Source organism: Xenopus laevis, chromosome 5L, assembly GCF_017654675.1.
Source record: "Xenopus laevis strain J_2021 chromosome 5L, Xenopus_laevis_v10.1, whole genome shotgun sequence".
NCBI lineage: Eukaryota > Metazoa > Chordata > Amphibia > Anura > Pipidae > Xenopus > Xenopus laevis.
The window spans coordinates 137,725,219-137,733,367 of record NC_054379.1 but is presented as its reverse complement, the minus strand read 5'-3'; the positions used below and the strand labels follow the sequence as shown (position 1 = coordinate 137,733,367).

Below are 8,149 nucleotides of genomic sequence, written 5' to 3'. Positions count from 1 at the left end.
GGTGAACTCCAACCCAATGGTTTCGGGCACCCCAGGTTTGCAAGGCCTGTGACACATAGCTCAAGCTGACAACATACGCCGGCCACTGGCCAGAGGATCAAGTGGATGGATTCACATGGATGCACCCTTAAAGGGGTGGTTCGCTTTTCAGTTAACTTTTGGTATGATGTAAAGAGTTATATTCTGAGACAATTTGCAATTGGTTTTTGTGTTTCATCATTTGTAGTTTTGGATTTATTTAGTTTTTTATTCAGCTATCTGGGTGCTAAGGGTTCAAATTACCCTAGCAACCTTGCACTGATTTGAATGAGAATATGGAATATGAATAGGGGAGGGTTGGAACAGAAAGATGAGTAATAAAAAGTAACAATAACAATACATTTATAGATTTACAGAGCATTTGTTTTTTAGACGGGGTCAGTGGCAGTGACCACGGGTTGCAGGTCAGGAAAAGCCTGATCCCCACATCACTAGTCTGAAGAAGAAAGCAAATAATTCATAAACTTAAAAAAAATAATAATGAAGACCAATTGAAAAGTTGCTTAGCATTTGCAATGCTAGAACATACTTAAAGTTAACCTGGAGGTGAACCACCCCTTTAACTAGATCTGCAAGCCCCCCCCCCCTTGGTCAAGATACTACACTTGATATTAGCCAAAAAGCCAAGAAGCCCTGACACGTAACTACACTAAACACATATGTGCGCTTCAAGTCTTGTCACTCGTGAGTTTCCACGTGAATCTTATGCAATGAGCTCGGTTCCGCCCCCTTCCAATCAGGCTTCGCCTTATTTGGAACGACGGGTGCTTCCACCAATCGAGGTGAATGGAAGGCGGCATCTCACTCAGAGGGCGGTGCTGTATTGCCCAGCAACCAGTGAGCGAGCAGAAAAGGCAGGACTTTGAGGGAAGCAGCCAATAGGCTTTTCCTGTGGGCGGAAACAGGCGCAGCTCTCACGTTGAGCTCTGTGTGGAACTGAAGGAGAGCGGAGACTGGAGAACTGGGTTATAACGTCAGCTGTCCTTTACTGAGGGGCTAGGCACCGGAAGTGCCCAATAATGAACTAACAGTGGGGAGCCTAGTGCCCTACCGGAGCGTGTAGGGAACAGCTGTCAGAGGCATAAGGAATTCCTGAGACCGTAGCTTGGAAAGCCGGCAGGTCGGTGAGTGCTAAGGCTTTGTGTTAATGGCGCCCAGTGCTGCTCTGTGACCGGCTCAAGTTATATAGGGTGTTATATAGGGGGGTCTCTTCAGCCTGAGTTCTGCTATAACTTCCGCAATAGCCTCTTGCTGGGGATGCTGGGAGTTGTCATTGTGCAGCCCATGTCCCCTGCATGCTATGAATTCATTCCTGGCTCCCTTTGTACTCTTTATAATCAATATCTGTCTTATTGTATCTCTATACTGTGTCTGTAGTCTCTAGTGTCTGTGACTTGTATTTTGTATGTACAACTTGTTCCATTAATATTATGGGCAGGACTGGCTGGCCATTGTGAATTAATCCTTACCTGAAACATATAATGTAGTATTGGCTTTAGGCATGGTGTGCGATATTATTTTATAACAATTATATTATAAGAAATGAATATCCTGTAAATGATAGCCTTATAAACGGTGTTTAGTGAAGTCATCGGTTATAATCGGCGCTTAGTGATGTCATTTCTGTTACTGAAACTTGTGTATTATAATAAAGTACCCCCTGCTGCAGAATATGAGGATATAAGAAGTCGCCTCGGAGTATAAAAAGGCCTCATGTATTTATATGCATAGGATGGGGTACTTTATTCACTATATATTCACTATATAACATACCTGAAGAAGGAGGGACCTTCGTTGTGATTGTGAGTTAGATCTGTGGCTAACGCTTTTCTGTTCTGCTTACTGGAGTGGAATTAGTGTAGATCTGAGATTGAGGACATTTGCCCCAGGTCCCCTCCACATAATAAAAGGTAGGTAAAATGACATTTTCAGTATGTAGAAATCAGGGATGTGCAACCTGTAGCTATTGCTGAACTACAACTGCACAACTATCGCGCTGCTGTAGTTCAGCAATAGCTGCAGGTTGGACTTCCCGTGATTTATATAAATTCCGCCAGATAATCTTTAAGCTTCCTGCATTGCCAGGCCCCCCTCTTTTCTCTCTGTATCTGGCACCTCCACAAACGCTTTACTGGTTGCATTACTATTTCCAAAGATCATTTTAATTTGGAGCCATGTAGGCACTAGTATGAGAATAAGAATAACATATATTCCTCTCTTTCACCCAAAGTTTCAGTGACACAATTGTCACTTACACCCTTTTAGAGTTGGCCACATAGGTTTATTCTATGTCTGTGTTATTTTAATGCAGCTGCTAAATGGTTACTATAGCCACTTTAATATATTGAATGCATAATTCTTGCCTATCTATGCACTGATATATATATATATATATATATATATATATATATATATATATATATATATGTGTGTGTGTGTGTGTGTGTGTGTGTGTGTTTTGCTATGGATTTCTTATTAAGTTAAGCAGCCTGACTATAGCAATGTGCAGCTGTCAGCCTCCAGCGATGTAGCAGTTGTGTATGTCAGTGAATGACCTACTTAAGGCTGCATGTTATACGCACGGCTCTGTGCTTGTGTAACACCACGTCTATAGAGAAGCAGGGCATTCAGGAAAAACAAGGCAGAGTATTGGAGTAGAGGCAGAAGTGTGACTGCAGATAATATCTACTTGGCCCTTTCTACCCCCTTCTATAAAACCCTTATTTTATTCTTGTCCTCTGCTAAATTGTAGTCGTCCGTCTTGTTGAAAGGTACTGCCGTCTTTCTACCATTGGGGGATAAGTATTGCCATATCGATGCGACTTTGCGATTTACTGCGTATTTGCGTTTTAAGCACAAAAATGTTTTTGCGAGGGGCACAGAGTACATATTTTGCTTATGATATTAGGAGGAATCAAGTTGGGTTTCCAGGCATAGCAACAAGTTGGTTAGCACTGTTTTTCATCTTGCTGTGGAAGATGTTCAGATGGTGGTGCTCATTAAGATACTTGTGCATACACTTTCCTGGTAATTGTTAATAGTAAAACCGATTGTGATGTGTTGATAAGTGGATTGTGGGTCTTTAAAGGGGTTGTTCCCCTTCCAAACACTTTTTTTCAGTTCAGTTGTTTTCAGATTGTTCACCAGAAACAAAGACTTTTTTTCAATTGCTTTCCATCTTTAATTTTTCATTGTTTTCCCAAAAATTAAGTTTTAAGTTCAATGTTTCTGTCTCTAGTGTCACAATCTGGCAGCTCCAGGATCCAGGATCATCTGAACTGTTACAAGTTGCTACATTTAGTTGATACATTTAGTTGTTACATTTCTCAGCAGCATCTTTGGAATATTATCAACTGTTGCATCAATTCTAACAACTGTCTTTAGTTTCTGCTCAGCAGGGACAAAAGAAATGTATCCACTAAATGTATCAATTTAGAACAGAGTCGGCGACCCCCCCCCCCCCGCTCCCAGAACTTTAGAAAAACTGTCACAAATAGAAAATGGAAAGTTATTGGAAAAAGTCTTTATTTCTGGTGAACTATCTGAAACCAACTGAACTGAAAAAAGTATTGGAAGGTCAACAACTCCTTTATAGGGGTTGTTCATCATTGATTTAACTTTTAGTACCATTTGCAATTGGTTATCATTTTCATTATTTGTGTTATTTGGCTTTTTATTCCGCTGCTCTCTAGTTTGCCAGTTCAGAAAGGACTATCCCTGTTACCGGATATTGTTGTTGTGTGCTGGGGTGTAATGGAGATGCTGTATTGTGGGTGTGCATTCATCTGTGCTGCTTGTCACTGTTAGAACAAGGTCCTACATGGGTGCTGTGAGGTGCTGCAGATACAGACAAAAGATCTTATGGTCATCAGCTTTTTGCATAGCGACAATTGCAGTGGAGTTGTGTTAGAATAATAACTTCGATTTATTGTCTATATGACAACAATTCCTCATCTTAGATTACCATCCCATGCCAGTACATGAAAGGTTAGACTGGGGCATCATAAAAGTAATATTGCTATTAACTACTAGTACAGGAGTTTAGAGCATGAAAACAACTTAAATATCAATTCAACTTAAAGGAAAATTTAAGTTTGTTTCACCAATTTGTGAAGCACCCCTAGCAATTCGTATTCATTTCCTTAAAGAGTTATACACACAGTGGCACACTGAAAAAATGTGCAAAAGAAATAGAAGTGTTTTATTTGTGCCACACAGAGGTAATGCTTCAGCCTTGCTGTGGCCCCAATAAAACACTTTATTCCCGCATGTTTGAAAGTGCGGCTGTGTGTATACATCTTTATAGTAATGACTTAACCTAGGCAAGAAGTTTGTAGACTGCACCTGACACTAAGGGGCAGATTTATTTAGGTCCAAGTTTTGTCTTTCATGAAAATTCAAGTTTTCTAATTTTTTTGGTCAAAACTAACATATTTGGGTTAAAAAAAAAAATCTAAATTTTCGAGTTTTTTGTAAAGAAACTCAACTTTTTCAAATTGTATTATACCCTGACCCTGGAAACTGCTTAAATCTGACAATACACCATCTAAAACTTGTCCGAGGTCTTGTAGGAGTCAATTGCAGAGGTCCCTTGAAGATGTTAACAACCCTGCTTGGGTTTTCCCAAAAACTCGATCAGAGTTTTCGGGTTTTGCAACTCGAACTTGCAGAATTACGTTTTTTCCATTTGAGTTTTTTCTTAAATAAGGTACCATTCCAGTTGTGAGGTTATTCGGATACTATCATGGGAAAACATGTTTTTTCAAAATGCATCAGTTAATAGCACTATTAACTGATGCATTTTGAAAAAACATGTTTTCCCATGATAGTATCCTCCAGCAGGATTCTGTAACAAAATCTGTTTTTCAAAAGAGCAGATTGTTTGATATGCTGTGGCAAGTCTTTAAGTAACCTCCTCATCAGTGCAAGGAATGTGTGTAGATATAGGATCCATTATCTAAAACCTGTTATCCAGAAAGCTCCAAGCTACGGAAAAGCCATCTACCATAGACTCCATTATAATCAAATAATTCAAAATTTTAAGTCATTTTTCTTTTTATCTGTAATTCTGAAACGAATGCAAAACACTCCTATTGGGTTTAATTAATGTGTAAATAATTTTATAGTAGACTTAAAAGAGAAGGAAAGCTACAGAGGCATTTTATTGCCAATAGATTAGCTGCAATAGTGCAAGCTAGAATGCTATATTTATTCTGTAGAATGTTTTACCATACCTGAGTAAAAAGCTCTAGAAGCTCTCTGTTTGTTTAGGTTAGCAGCTGCAGTATTAGCTTGGTGTGACATCACTTCCTGCCTGAGTCTCTCCATGCTCACTTATAGCTCTGGGCTCAGATTACAGCAGAGAATGGAGGGGGGGGAAGAGGAGCAAACTGAGCATGCTCACGCCCGGGGCAACGAGGTTTAAACTGAAAACAGGAAGCCCATGAGTACACAATAGAAGGAAAGAAATGCTGTTTCTTTTGACAGAGGACTCAGAGCAGCATTACTTTGAGGGTTTACTGGTATATTTAAGTTGAACTTTTCTGAAAAGGCTTCCTTAGTTTTAACCTTTCCTTTTCCTTTAAGGTATGGAGATCCAAGTTAGGGAAAGACCCCTAATGAGGAAAAACCCAAGTACCGAGCATTCTGGATAACAGGTCCCATAACTGTACCACATATAATTTGACACAATGGACAAATTGACACAATAGGTGTGGGTGCTAAGGCTTGGAATGTGGTTCATTTAGATCTCATTAAATACTGTGACCTATAGGTTGCTGTTGTACAGCCCAGGTATAAAGCACCCACCATTATCATGCTTACTATATCCAATATGAAACCATCTCTAGATATCTAAAGGCTGGTAGCAGAGCTATGGGTCTTGCAGCATGATGGATTTGTACATGTCTGCTCCTTCAGTCATCATGTGTATCATGAATCAATTTCTGCCATGTATTCTCTTTTGGGTGATTTAGTGATATAATAGTGTAACCAAACCCATGCTTATTCAGTCATTAATTTAAGACTCTCTGCTGTACTGTGCATATATAATAGTATTTTATTGCCTTCACAGTTGGTTATTCAGATCTAAGTATAAAACTTTTACAGACAAGCATTCATGTGGCGTCCTTATACAACTCTGCCAAAAATACATGCAGATCAATTTTGATTAGTGATGGGCAAAGCTTCAATGAAAAATTCAGGAAAATCCTATTTGGTTTATTTAAATATCTAGTTAGGGTTTGTTTTCACTCCATTTCTGCTTTATAGCATGGTAAAAAGGAACAATATCCTGAAGGCCAGTGGGGCATATATCTATATACAGGTATGGGTAGGGTTACAAACTTCTCCCCCAGTGGAGACTGGGCAAGGGGCGGGGCCATGACGTGACTGAGGCGTGACATGGGGGCATGGCCATGATGTCTAGGGACAGGGCTACGGCACGGCGATTTCTGATTGGCCGGCCGCTGTGTCAATCATGGGGAATCCTTATTTGGAAAACCGAGCAGCAACATTTTGACCTGGGCAGCCCTTCAAAATACCCGGCTGTGTGGGTCAAAACTGGACAGGTGGCAACCCTAGGTATGGGAACAGTTATCCATAAAGCTCTGAATTATGGAAAAGCCATCTCCCATAGACTCTATTTTAATCAAATTATTTCCTTTTCTCTGTAATAATAAAACAGTAGCTTGTACTTGGTCCAAACTAAGATATAATTAATCCTTATTGGAAGCAAAACCAGCCTATTGGGTTTATATTATGTTTACATGATTTTTCAGTAGACTTAAGGAATGGAGATCCAAATTACGGAAAGATCTGTTACCTGGAAAACCCAAGGTCCCGAGCATTCTGGATAACAGGTCCCATACCTGTAGAACAAACAGATGGCTACACTGAATGAGTGCATCCCCTTCCTTTTCTCTACTTGGAGCCTATCAGATATGGATCCCGGAACATGAGAATTTAGATCAGAAAAAGAGATCATTAATGGGTTCAGTGTAAGATAAAAAAAAAATAACAACCCTGCAGTCTCACAAGTGAGAGTTTATATTGTTATAAAGGGCCCATACAAGAATCTCTGCATTCCTATGCGCCCATTTTTACATTTTCTTTGTGGTACCAGGCCCTGCCCTGAAGGGGTTAACAGGAGTGTCAAGCTGCTGAGAATTCGGTCAGATGGGAGAGAATTTGTGTGATTAACAAGGATCTGGCATTTGTGTGCTGCGGTCACATGGGTGCATAGCCTAGTTAGGAGCCGGCTTTATATAACGTGTTTATGTGGGAGGGGGTGGGGGAACACTCCTCCGCATGTAGGTTGACCCACTGCTGCTTACACAACCGCTCTTATACTGTGGGTCAGCTCAAGCCACCAGATAGGGGAGCTGCTGCTGTGCAGCTGACAATTTCTGGAATGCAGGGGACATTGTAGAAGTACAATTAAGTGTGGCTGTTAGATTAGGGAATTGTATGGTTGAAAAGAAATTTAAAAAGGTCAATTTAGAAATGTAATAACCCAGGAAGCTCTAACGGAAAATGTTAGCTGGCTGGTGGGGGATAAATGTCAGATTTAAGGGACAGCTTAGCTGATATACATGTACAGGTATGGAATCGGTTGTCTGGAAACCTTTCACCCAGAAAGCTCCAAACTATGGCAAGCCCATTTCCCATAGACTATTTTAATAAAGTCAGATTTTTCAAATAATTCCCTTTTTCCCCTCTGTTATAATAATAAAACTTTACCTTGTACTTGGTCCCAACTAAGATATATTATAGGCAAAACAATCCTATTGCTTTTAATTAATGTTTAAATTTTTTTTTATTGTTGGACGGAGATCCTTTGTATGGAAAACTCCAGGTCCCAGGCATTCTGGATAACACATCCCATAGCTATATATCTGAGTGTGTGGGAAGTTCTGCTATATGGCTAATAAAGCCTGTAGTGGGACATATGAAGCCTTTGTGAAGTATTCTGGATATTGCTGTTCTTAAGCTAAGCAATATGATTTGTGTGTTTCATTTGTATTTGTCCCACCAAAGCAGCAACTTTGTTCTCTTATTCACAAAAATAAACATAATAACAAAACATGTTCTGATTTAGTCTAGTCACTAA

General features: G+C 39.9%; 1 protein-coding gene across 1 annotated transcript in view; it reads left to right on the top strand.

Annotated features, from left to right (window-relative positions):
• Positions 1–973: 973 nt before the first annotated feature.
• The window catches only part of per2.L (period circadian regulator 2 L homeolog), a gene marked incomplete at its 3' end in the record, with an annotated part of 34,340 nt that continues 27,164 nt past the window's right edge, over positions 974–8,149 (top strand). Inside the window, 1 exon segment of the mRNA NM_001087629.1 lies at positions 974–1,159.